Consider the following 11,632-nt stretch of genomic DNA (forward strand, 5'->3'; position numbering starts at 1 on the left):
CCCCCATTTCCTGCTCCTACGCGAGTTTTGGGACATCCTGTATATGAATTGCATATATTAGCTTCAAGACTTATAAAGTGATCCATAGTAGAGTGATATTTGTGGAAACCACTTTGTACTGAAGTCAGGATATTATTGCTTTTGAGGTACCACCGTAGTCTATGATTTATCATTTTCTCAACAAGTTTGCACATTGTGCAAGTTAATGAAATAGGTCTGTAGCTTTGAGCTTTTTGCTTGTTTTTTTCTAGTTTTAATATTGGGATGGTTATTGCGCTTTGCCATCTTTTTGGGAATACTTTTTGAGTCCAAATTAGATTGTATACAGACAATAAATAATTTGTTCCTGATGTAAGTAGATTTTTAAGGAGTTCGTTGGGAATGTTGTCAGGGCCAGGTGCGGAATTTCGTGTTTGTTTGAGAGTGAGTTGATTATTAATTGGTCTTCATAATCTGTTCCGTCCAGATTGATCTAATTTTCAGTTTTCTGTTTGTGAATACGAAAGCCTTCTTCAAGATTTTCGTGGCTTCAATTTCTTGCAAAAGTTTCAGCTAGATGGTTAGTAATTTCTTGAGGTGATGTTTTGTTGTTGTCATCTTGATCGATCAGAACTTTGATTGTTATAGAGGTATTTTTTCTCGAGATACGTTTTAATTTATTCCAAATTGAAGAGTTTGATGTATTCTGTGTCATGGAAGATATGTAATTGATCCAGGACTGTCTCTTACTTTCTTTTATTATTTTTCGGAATCATGCTCGTAGTTTTTTAAATTAAATTAGGTTTTCTAAATGTTGATGTTTTTTATAAATATTAAATACGTGGTGGCTTTCTTTTCGTGCTTGTTCACATTTGGCATTCCACCACGGTACTGAATTTCTTATGGTCGTTTGTTTTGTTTTTCCGATTGTTAATTCAGCTGCATTGACCAGTATTTCTTCAAATTTATGTATTATTTCGTTGATGGAGTTTGGATTAAGTATGAATTCATCTTTGTTGTCTATGAGGCAGGTTGAGATAATCTCTTGATATTCTGTCCAGTTTGCGGTATTAAGCTTCCATCGAGGATATTGCCGTTTTCTTCTGTGCCATCATTATATTTTATACAAATTGGGAAGTCGTCGCTATTATGGAGATTGTCTAATATGTCCCATTCAAGATAGTTTTTTATACGGGGAGAACACAAGGATAGGTCGATTGCTGAGAAGGACTTTGAGGGCATGTTGAAATGTGTAGGTTTGTTGGTATTTAATAGTATTAATTCATGATCTTCGAGGAGTTTTTCAATTTTTTTCCCCTTAGAGTCCATTCTGTCTGATCCCTATAGGGAGTGATGTGAGTTAAAATCTCCGAGAATTATAAATGGTTTTGGTAGTTGGGAGATTAGATCTTGTAATTCGACGAGGACAATATCTTGGCTATTGGGTAAATATATATTGCATAAACAGATTTTTTTTGGTAAGGTTAATTGTACGGCAACTGTTTCTAGGTTGGTGTTAATAGAGACTTCTTGGGCGACATAATTTTTGTTTGTCATTATAGCGACTCCCCTGCTGGCATGTCCTTCAGTTGCTCTGTTCTTTTGGAAAATTATATAATGTTTGTTTCTTGCATGGTAGTTGGACTTGAAATTGGTCTCTTGTAGACATATGGCTATTGGTCTTTTGTTGCTTATTAATGGTGTAGTTGCTCAAGGTGGGTAAAGTAACCGTTTATGTTCCATTGAATTATTTCCTTCATTAGTTAATTAATAAGTATCCCTATCTGTTTCAGAAGACCAGTTATTTGTTGATTTATCACCTTGGACTTGATTGATTGTTTTATAAAGCCTATGTAGTCTATTTTTAAGGATTCTTTCTTTAATTAGCGGGTGTATTTTTATAATTATTTCAGCCAGGGCCGGGATGTTAAGGGAATAATTTTTTGCGGTTTCGATCGGATTAGGATTTCCAATAGCGTTTTCCAAGAAGCTTTTAAATTGTAGATAATTCAGTACGTGTTTATTGTCTGTATCTTCAATGTAGTTTCTTGCTGGTTCAAGCATTTCATCAATTTTTTTGAGTGTGAAAGCGGGAGACGTGGATCGTTTTGATTTTTGTGTAGGTGGCTCAAGGGTTACTTTTTTGAAACTGTTTTATGCAACGGAGTCTTGAATTCTGAGTTGGGTAATTTTATTGTCTTGGTGATGTTTTCTTCTGATGATATCGATGGGGCTTACAATGATACAACTTAATGATAATGATCGTTTATTTCCTGATTTACTTGTGCTTGGTTCTTGTATTTACATACTCGTTGTATTTATAATGTGTTTTGCATCATCGACGACCTGGATGGGAGAGAGGGGATTTGTGTCTCTGTTGTGATTTGGGTGTTGTTATCAATCGAATTTGTGTTAGGGCATTTGCTGGCTATGTGCCCTTCCTGATTACAATTGAATTGTGTTTTCGTCAAGAGTGATTGTAAATGATCCAGGAATATTTTTTAAATCCTCAGGGTTTGTGTATACTTGCCTTCGGAAACTTAGTATATGAGAAAATTCTGAATCGGGGATTTCTGCTTTTAAAGGAGTTCTTTTTGAACATAGTATAATATTATTGTTTTTAAATACGTTTTCGATTGCTGAATTTGGTATTATAGGTACGACGTTTGACAATATTATTCTTTGAGCTGGCACTACTATAGGTCGGATTTCTGCGACCTGGTCATTTATTGTAACAGATTTGTGGTTCGATGTCAGTTTAAGGGAGTGGACTCCGTCGCCGAAAAGATCGACGCGACATAAAAGCCAAGCGGCCACTAGAAGAAGTAAATTAATTAAAACATTTAGCCAGTAGGGGAGCTGAATGCAATTTCTGCTGTTCAAAATATGATGCTGGTAAGGTAAGGTAGGCCTTATAAGCAAGCGAGACGTCTGAATGTGACAACGACAATGTAGTATCGTTGGAGCGAGCAGTGGCATGTCCGTGTACCTACGAGACTGCAAGGTTTTGGTTCTGTCCTATTTATGTCTCGACAATGCAGATTCGAGACCTCTTAATAGTCGTATTCGCTAGATAAATGTTCAAACTTGTGCGCAAACTCCTATAGGTAGTCTACTTTTGCTCTTTTGTGTCATAATTAACAATATTCGGCAGCATGATACCGCCCATGAAGACTGGCGAGCAGCCGTGCCGAGACACACTCATACATGCAACGCCCGGTGGAAAGTCGTTGTGCCTACGAGTAGGCTGCGTGATGCCGCGATACCTGAAAGTAAGGGTCTAGCCGAATAAGCGAGACTTTCAATATTACATTTGTGACATTTTTCTGATTACAATGATACCACATATAATACAGTTCGGGTAGTATTTACAATAATTTATGGGCGACGCGGAGAAAATGCCGTTTCGAAAACGTTCAACAGCTCACAAGGGGAAGTCGCGATCCGGACGAGCGCTTTTTGAACGAGATCGAGCTCACAAAGAGACATCGCCTAGTGTCCCCCGAATTTTTTAATCAAATTACTTTCATATGTAAAGAAGTTTATGTAGAACAATCTCTGCAAGTGAGAAGCGCGACTGTCTTTCATTTTTGAGAAATAAATTTTTAAAAATAGCTAACTTTCAATTGACGTGTGTCGACCATACAAGAATCGAAGGTATCATAGAAGCAGCGTGGCATTCGTTCGACTACCTCCGCAGGGGTCGGATGTATTACCTGTGCGCTCCGCTACCGATCCGTGAAGTGCCGCTAACGGTGACACCCTACGTGACTTTTGTGACACGCTAGTGAATCTTCGTCGATTTGTATAAATTACAGTGCTTTAATAATAATTAACCAAACACAAACAATTGAGGCAGTATTCAAAGAATTAGGAGATGCATCCCCTACAAGTGTAGCACAACAAGGCGTAGCCAAAATCGTGAATAAAGTGAAAAGTGCTCACCCGTCACATATTATCACGACGGACAAAAACGTTATAGAAACAGACGACATCATTCTCTCGTCTCTCACGAGAGAATATATCAAGTCCAAATCAAATGTGTAGAGGCTAAACCCCGCGGCAAGGTTGACCACGCGCAAGGTACCGGCGTTGCCGGAAACCGCCAAAATGAAAGCGAAGACGAAAGAAAAAGGACCAAGCGACGACAAGCCGTCTTACGATGAATTGTTAAAAATGATTAGCAATTTAAATAATACCATCAGTGAGCTCTTCAAGCAGCTCGCTGAAAAAAGAAAAATCAGGGAGGCGAAAGAAGCAGCTGAACGGAGGCTACAGGAGACAAAGGCGCCCCTGGGAAAACCAGCGACGTCACCCAGCATGCCCGAGGACGTCGCCATCTTGGACGCGTCGGCGGAGGACAACGGCGACTGGAACAAAGTCGCAACAAAGAGGCAGAGCGTCCAAACCAACACCAACACCACGGGAAACAAACGCAAGAGGATCGCCACCCCTTCAACCAGCCAGCAGGTAGAACCCATCGCCCAGGCGACTCTACCGAAGAAGAAGCCGAGGTTCACCGACGAGGTAACGGTACCTTTGACCGAAAATACTAAAGTTGCGCGACCCCCACCTATAACAGTTTACAATAGTAACTCTAGAGAAACAGTAGAGACCATCGCGACAATCACAAAAGACTTTTACATTAAAAAAATTAACGTCAGTAAACACACAGTCCGCATAAACTCAATAGAACACTTCAAAACCGCGTGCGTTGCTTTAAAAGAGAATAATATCGAATATTAATATTAACTATTCTTTTGAAAAACCTGGAAGGAGACTACGATCCAAAAGTAGTACTCGCCGAATTAAAAAAACAACATATCAGCAACGTAAATTTCGCGACCGTCAACAAATTTAAAACCCAAAAGTCGATTAGGGAAGGCAAAAACCTCTCAATATACCTGGTTCAATTATCGCCAAATAGTAAATTTGAAAATGCTCAACAAATTAGAGTCGTGCTTCACTCCCTTGTCACATGGAAGAAATTAATTAAAAAAGACCGCATCCAATGCAAGAGATGCCAACGGATAGGATACGTTGCACTTAACTGCAATCTGAATTACAGATGCGTTAAGTGTAACATTCAACACAACCCGGGAGAGTGCTCTTTTCCGTAGCAGGCACTAGCGCAGAAGATGACGCGGAAACGCGTCCCTTCTGCGTAAACTGCAGAAACTTCGGACACCCTGCGTCGTACAGAGGTTGCCTGAAGTTGAAAGAATTGAAACAGAAAATAGAAGAGAAAAAAACACAAATTAGATTAGAAAAAGAAAGGAAACACCAATTAGCAAATAAATTCATTAAACTGAACATTTCATTCAGCGCGATAGTAGCGAACAACGTCCAGACAGCGATCCCCAAAACACAACCAACAATAACACGGACGCAACAACAACCACCCAAGACGTTCTCAACACACCTGTTCCTAGAGGAGATAAAGAACATTATCTCCTCATCCATAAATACACACATTGCTCGTATCGCGGAAAACGTACAAGCAAACGCGAATAAAATCAACATAATAACAGAAACATTAGGTATTGAACTCTAAACTCCACAAATGGCCAACACACAACACACTCCACAAAACAAAACAAGCTTTGCTTTATTAAAAATAATTCAGATCAATGTCAATTCCATTATCACTAACGAGAGAAGAGTCACTCTCCTGGACACACTCACACAACACAACCCAGACATAATTTTATTATCGGAAACAAAATTAAACCACACACACAGAATAAACTTTAGAGACTATCACATACTCCGCACAGATAGACCGCGTTCCAAACAAGCTGGCGGCACAGGCATAATCATCCGAAAAAACATCTCGTTTAGACGCATCCAACCAAACTGTTTAAAAAATAGCATCAGTTTCGAGTCCACAATAATAGAACTTAAATTACAGAATAATTGCACATTTTATATTATTGCAGGATATGCAACTAGCAACTGCAAAACAGAATTTATGATAGAGTTGAAGAAATTATTTGAAATCCTTGAATTACATAGATCAAATCACTATTAACTTTAGCCGGCGCGGCGGTAATACCTTGAAGAACGCAAGAGGCGTATCGGTTAACAAATGGTATTCCGAAAGCAGAATCAAATATAGAACCTCCTTACTCAAAACTGCAGTCCCATCATTTCCAAAAAGCGGAGCGTACCTCGATCTCTGCCTCGCGGACGAAAGAATTAAATTCCACAATCTACCTGCTCCAAAAGCCCTAGACACTTTTACATACGACAGCGATCATAGAGCATCTTTAATGAACATCTCGATTCAGACACTCAACACACTGGAACTAGACGAACCTTCGACGACAATTTTAACAAAGCCGACTGGGCAAAATATCGCGACTTCTTAATAGAAAATGATGACACAGATATTACAAACGACAGAAACTTAACGAAAAACAAAATCGACGCACACTTAGACAAGCTGAACAACAATATATCTCAAGCAATAGACTTGGCAGTACCGCGAATAAACAACGACTTCAACTCTACAGACAGATACCTTAACCCTAAAATTAAAAACCTCCGGAGGCACAAGAGCCGTCTGCTCACATGCCTAAATAACCTATCAAGAATACTCTCCCCGGCGGGATACCGACCACTATACTACCAGGGAGGGCGCAATAGTTATTAATAAGTAAATGAGACAGTAGATACTGTCTGTGTCAATATGTATTATTAATTTAATTATTACTATCTGACTTAATTGTAACTAAGGAGTAGTTAGGGTCGTTAAAACTACTTAAATTTAAACGGTGCGTGTTACATTGTGTGTTGTGTGTGTATAATACATAGGTGTGACAGGTGTGATCTGATTATGTTTAACTGAACTGCAACCACCAGTACTTGTCCGTGTTGTGTCTGTGTTTGTCGTTCAAGTCTATCGTCGATAGTCTGTAGTTGGAACGTATGTCGGGGTCGTCAAATTGTGTATTTATTGGATATTGTTCACCCTAACAATTCCTATAACAACTATTATCCTACTTCACAACGCATACACAAGTCTAACACTTTCACTACCTCTACTAATTGAAATCCACACTACACAATTAGAATGATCCTTTAAATGAATCAACTAATGCAATAAGACTTAGACAACTTTAAGTAATCAATCCTTAAAACAAAAATCAAAACTATTCAAGCTACTATCCCAGCAATAAATCTTATTCCCTCTATATAGAGAACTCTGAGCATCTCGCTCATCATTCATTCTATCCAATCTCCCAACAATAACCAACCCCTAAAAATGCAATTATCCAAACAGTCCCCATAACAAAACCATTAATTTGCTCCACAACATAAATTACTAAACCAACACTCAGAATACCTCTAATAACTCAAACCTTCACTCTCTGACTAGAAGGATCCTTCAATCTCCTAAAATGAATCAACCAACCCAAGAATACATAGGCTAATGAAATTAATTAATTCTTAAAACACGCAACTGAATGCAAACAAACTCAATACGTATCCTGATATTAGTCAACCTTACAACAATAAAACTACACCTCTAACTAAAACCCAAAAGAAGAACACTACTGCTAGGAACTTAACCGAATAGTCTCTTAGGATGTATAAATACAGAAGTCCTAACCCAATATGACCAATCACCACCATGTTCATCCTTATAGATTAACAAAACACTATCCACACCCCCAAATCACCAGCAAAACCAATAATCAACCCCAAAACCTAAAAACAACAACCAACAGACCAGACACCCACCAATACCACAACGGAAGAAGACACGTAAACACAAACTCATCTAGAAAAAACAAACATCCAACACCCCATCCTCTACCCCCAATAAAACACGTATATCCACCAAGGCAACAACGAACCCATAATAACTCACCCAATACACACAGACAATAACATATATCCCAAACCCACAACCATTACACACGCACAGACTCCACACACAACAAAACGCCCATAATACAAGCAAAACGGGATCCTATAAGACGAAATAGGAAAACAAAAGCTCAACAAGCTGTCATTGCAACCTCCCCAATTAAGATGGAAAGGACACCCCAACCAACCACTAGAGCCCAACCCCGCAAGCCACCCAATCAGAATTACCCGCCCACCGCTACCGACAGACGAAACACGATAGTCGAACAGGTAGAACTCCCAGCCCCACCCAACATACAGCGACCACCATCCAAACACCAGCCTCGAACCACCAATGAACCACATAAGCACCCCTCCACACTACCCTGAAAATCCTACCCCCACCAATAAACCCACTCTCCACAAACATCAAGTTCCTATCAACCCCACCACCTCTCCCACCCCCTAACAGAGCCGCTAGACCAGACCATCAGATCCCTGCTATTCAATCATAACATTATGACAAAACCGAATAAGACCCTATAGAGGATAGCAAATAAAAAAGGACATACAAGGGGCTCGTAAATAAATAAATAATTAAGATATACAAGTTTTATTCTCCAAACTCGAATCAAGAAATACAATCTCAAATACACGTAGCCCTCTCGTAAGAATAGCACGGCAAAACAACAATAAGTCATAGAGCACGCTTAACTTAACACAAATAAACCAAATATCAGAAGAACATTCTCAAGGACGCCCCCCCCCCCCCCCCCTCTGCCAAACCCACATCCACAGCGAACTAAGACGTGAAGATACAGAAGCAATAATCCCTCCCCTAGGATAGAGCTCAATGATCCTAACTGGAGTGTGAACTGCGAGAGAGAAGCCGGTCCGAGAGAGATGCAAGATGAGTGGTTCCGGTGGTACTATCCTATAGCAAATTTATGTGTGGAGAGGGAACAGACTCCTCTTTGTTTGAATTTCGCGGCACTCTAGGAATTATTTACAGATTAATTATGTACAGACCCCCTGGGGGTCTATTCTCGAGTTTCGTGTGAATTTAGTCGTATACGAACACTTTCGTATGGCGTGTTTCGTGTACGAATCATTCACATATGAAAACGGTATTCTGGAGCACTATACGAATCACTGATTCGTATACGTATGAAACAGTATTGCCAGATTTACGCGTTGGAGACGAACCAATGATTGTTCAACTTTAGAAAATACCAACGGAAATATACATGGCGTCCTGTCAATGTCACGTGTAGTTTTCCGTAAAGGAGAACGCTGTGCAAGAGGCCCTAGCCGTCCGTTTATTACACTCAAGTTGTAATGTTTTATTGCGGCCACGGGATGCGACGGTACTTCCGAGTGACCATGTGTTTTCCCAAATTTAGAAACTTGGCAGTATTAACCGAGAAGCGTTTGAGGAAAGGCAGTATTATCCCACAAGCGTTTGCGGAAATATCGTGGAAAGAATTGCGTGAAACAAAAATGTGCGACGAGGGTAAACCAACTAAACGAACAGGGAACATATCCCGCGAGCAAAAAGAAATTCTTATTGAATGTATAGAATCAAACCCAAACCTAACGAGGTCAAAATTTTCGGCCGACTATACGTAGAAGGATGGGCAGCGTTTGTGGCAAAAAATAACCAATATTTTAAACGCTTCGCCAGGGGCGAAGAAAGATTGGAAACAATGGAGACGTGTAAGTGTTTACATAGTGTTTATAAGTGTTTTATATTCAATTTTGCAAAAGCTGCATTAACATATTTTTTTTCCTTTGTAAAATAGACGTGGCAAGATTTCCGAGGAAAAGCGAAGGCAAAGCAGTCTTCTATTAACAGAAAATTAAATGCCACAGGCAGTGGTCCGTTAAATACAGAAAGTTTCTCGGTGGAGGAGGAACGTGTCCTAAACACAATCCATGCAACACAAGTAAAGGGTGATTCCAGTATAGATGAAACGCCGATACAATTTGTACGTAAATATGTTTAAAAATTGAAAAGTATATCCAAGGTACTAAAATATTACTTTTTCCATTGAAGAACTACTCCGAAGAATATTTAGATACAGACTTGGTGGACAATGAGAAGGTGGAAAACCAGCAGACTCTCAACCTGGCCCTTCAATAATAGTAGAGAGACCGACGATTAAGATAGAAAAAGGTAAGTAATAGCTGATGTATTTTTCTATTTATATAGGAACGGTTACTGTTATGAACTTTCATAACAAATTTATTTACTTAACTTTATTTTAAATGTTTTTATTTATAAGTTAAAAGTGCCCGCTGACATGGCAGTTAGATTAATATATTGCTTATTTATAGTGAGACAGAAACACCCTCTACGTCGAGCCACTAAACTACAAAAACAAACCTCTGGCATGAAATCACAAGCTTTCAGTGCTTCTGACACGAATAGCCGAGGAAGATAAAGAAAATAAAAAGGAATATTATAATAAAAAATTGGCATTGCTGGAGAGGAATGTAGTAGCTAAAGAAAGAATTGCGGCAGCCTTAGAAACTTTAGCTACTACACATTACGGATGAAACATATGAAAGTTCTATCTTTCGAAAATTTGCATAGTATAATAAATTTCAATTTTGAATTAGAAGGTAATTATTTAAGTAATTCTTGATTACTTTGTTTTTAGTAATTATGCAATACCTTATTCTTAATTACTGAATAATTCAATTACTTATAACTACCCAGAAAGTAATTAAGAGGTATCCCAAATCTAAAGTATATAACATTACCTCAAAATAATTAAAAAGTAATTATAATTATCTTTTAATTACTTTTAGATATTTTTATTTACTTTAGATTTGGAATACCTTTTAATTACTTTCTGGGTAGTTATAAGAAATTATTTAAAAGTAATTGAATTACTCAGTAATTAAGAATAATGTACTGCATAATTACTAAAAAGAAAGTACTCAAGAATTACTTAAAATTTAAGTAACTCGTTGTACAAACTCGTTATGATAAACTATGTACGTTATGCATATTCTTCTTAGTGGAATAGGCCTATTGGGACATCACTTTAAAAAAAACGTGTTGAAGGCAATATTAACTCATGGGTAACGTGGAAAGATATTGCAATTGTAATGGAAAAGAGGTACAAATAATTTGTTCATAACAGTATAGTGTAAAACATTTACTAGATGAATTCGAATGTAATTATTCCAAATTGTAATGAATACAAAAGTAATCATTACTTTAGAGCTCTGTATATAAGTTAAGGTGCCTGTACATATCTACTTTAAAATAGTAATGTAATAATAAAGTAGTTATAAAAATGACTGATATTCTATCATTAAGGCTTTCGGTGTAGAATTGAATACAATTGTATAATTTTATAAAATATATATATATATTTCTGTATGTTTGCTGTATTATATTTCGTCAATTACTGCCGCTAAAACTAGTGCGCATACGCGAATTTCATACGAACTTGCGTTTCGTGTGGTCATCACCCACCCGATGCAAATCGTACGAAACATTTCGTATACGAATCAGCGCTTTCGATTCGAGAATACCGTTTGAAGCAACATCATGTGCAAGTGACCAACTTGCGTATACGAAAACTGATTGTACGACTCGAGAATAGGCCCCCAGATTTGAATTTTATTTCCTTTTTATTTATATATAAAACGATAGAAACATTAAGGGTGCGCAGGAGCCAGAGCCAAACTCCGAGTTGACTTCAGCGACAGTTGCGGAAAAAGTAGGAAACTCCGGGATAAGGACAGAGAGGGCGATATAACAGTTGCAGGAGAGACGAGGACA

At 38.2% G+C, this 11,632-nt stretch overlaps 1 long non-coding RNA gene across 1 annotated transcript; it reads left to right on the forward strand.

The window, feature by feature from the left end:
* Positions 1–2,729: 2,729 nt before the first annotated feature.
* On the forward strand, positions 2,730–11,165 carry LOC128882770 (uncharacterized). Its single transcript, XR_008458550.1, has 5 exons — positions 2,730–9,549; positions 9,636–9,821; positions 9,890–10,009; positions 10,171–10,458; positions 10,861–11,165. It is a non-coding gene; the product is annotated as an uncharacterized LOC128882770 (long non-coding RNA).
* Positions 11,166–11,632: the final 467 nt, after the last annotated feature.

This window comes from Hylaeus volcanicus, unplaced genomic scaffold, assembly GCF_026283585.1.
Source record: "Hylaeus volcanicus isolate JK05 unplaced genomic scaffold, UHH_iyHylVolc1.0_haploid 12182, whole genome shotgun sequence".
NCBI lineage: Eukaryota > Metazoa > Arthropoda > Insecta > Hymenoptera > Colletidae > Hylaeus > Hylaeus volcanicus.